This window comes from Sinocyclocheilus anshuiensis, unplaced genomic scaffold, assembly GCF_001515605.1.
Source record: "Sinocyclocheilus anshuiensis isolate Anshui unplaced genomic scaffold, SAMN03320099.WGS_v1.1 scaffold997, whole genome shotgun sequence".
Taxonomy (NCBI): Eukaryota; Metazoa; Chordata; class Actinopteri; order Cypriniformes; family Cyprinidae; genus Sinocyclocheilus; species Sinocyclocheilus anshuiensis.
Genome location: NW_015555715.1, coordinates 3,857,503 through 3,859,065, shown reverse-complemented (window position 1 = coordinate 3,859,065; position 1,563 = coordinate 3,857,503). Strand labels below are relative to the sequence as shown.

General features: G+C 37.7%; 1 protein-coding gene and 1 long non-coding RNA gene across 2 annotated transcripts in view; both read left to right on the top strand.

The window, feature by feature from the left end:
* Positions 1 to 1,563, top strand: part of LOC107672184 (enhancer of mRNA-decapping protein 4-like) — a 26,740-nt gene that overhangs the window by 15,631 nt on the left and 9,546 nt on the right. The gene's annotated exons all lie outside the window — the stretch shown is intronic.
* LOC107672269 (uncharacterized) lies at positions 668 to 1,359 on the top strand. The gene is made up of 3 exons (XR_001632302.1): positions 668 to 737; positions 887 to 982; positions 1,102 to 1,359. It is a non-coding gene; the product is annotated as an uncharacterized LOC107672269 (long non-coding RNA).

Here is a 1,563-nt window from a genome sequence, read left to right as displayed (position 1 = left end):
AGCGCTGTTTTATCATACTAGATACATTTGAAAGTTCTGTTATAATGCTACTCTGTGCGGTCGTCACCTGTCTAATAAAACGAACAACATATTAAAGCGTCTTTGGTGTTTTCTACAAAACAAAACCGGAAATCGAGGGTGTATGACGTCATTGACAGGCGACACAATAGCTGGGTTTCCATCACCCGGCTTTTATGTGCATTTTGAAGTATCGCATCAGAATCGAGAGATGGAAATGCTGAATTTCGAATAAAAATGCCTTAATTCGCAAAAAAGTTTTTACGCTCGCTTGAGGTGGATTTTGACTTGTGTGAAAAAGGGTTAATGCGAATAATGGGAGATGGAAATGCATGTTGCGAATAAATTCCTCCAAGCGCATCAAAAAAGTCATGTGACTTTGCACTATGGGATGGCAAATCCTGACTAACCAGCGGACCGATCTCGTTTCACAGCATCTGAAATGTTTTTATGGTCATTCTTAAATGCCCGGGCAAAGTCTGCCTTCAAAGTATTTCTGTGTAATCATCTTACACACGACTGATCTGTGTTTGATTTATATGTGCAAATGTTTTTTTTTTGTTTTTTTTATGCGAGTTTGTGAAGTGTCTTGTGCTTTAAAAATGTATGTGTGTGTGTGGAATTAAGAGTTTAATAATCTTTTCTGGACCTTTATCTACAGATTTGTGATGAGTTGGAAATCAAGAATCCAGTCAGCGTCAAACTGTTCACTGGGAAGAGTGAGTTACTAATGACTTTAATGTGTTTGTATATAAACAGTCAGTTTACTGTGTGTGAATTATATGGTAAAGTGTATCGGTGGTGTATGTTTGGTTCTGCGTAAAATACACGTGTATGTGTGTGTGCTCTTGTGTTGGTGGAACCTCAGGTGAGAGAAGTTCATCTGGTCTGTTGGAGTGGGAGTCGGTAAATGATGCTATGGAGGCTCTTGCTTTGATCAACCACTACCAGATGAAGAACCCTAGTAAGTGAAACTACTTGGCTGGCTGCTGCGCGTTTTTATACTGTTCTAAGTTTATGAGCTGTTTGCGTAAACATAAATCACATTGTTCCTTAAATCTTATCTATTTTTTTTTTCCTCAGGCGGGCCTTACCCATACACTCTTAAACTGTGTTTTTCATCTGCACAGCACGCCAACTGAACCCACAATAACAACTATAACCTTTGACTCCCAGTGACCTTTTGAGCTCAGCTCCATAGTATGTCTTATCTCATGACCTGGAGGGAAAGAATGGGACTGTTAAGATTACCTTTATTTCCAGAATATGATTGGACTCAATGTTTTGTATTATGGTTTCATTTTTAATTAATTTTTTTTTTTTAAATATAGCTATTTTTTTTTTTTTAGTTGAAAAAATATACAGTCTTGTATAACAGTAAATTTGTGTGACAATGTAATAAATTAGTGAAGACGTCACTGTGAAGAGTTTGTTTCTTGTGCATGTTGGCTTATATCAGTGGGATTGTTGTTGTGTGATTGAAGGAGACAGCCAAGCAACTAAACACAAAATCCAGGAGATCAACACGGTGATATGTGCCCCTGG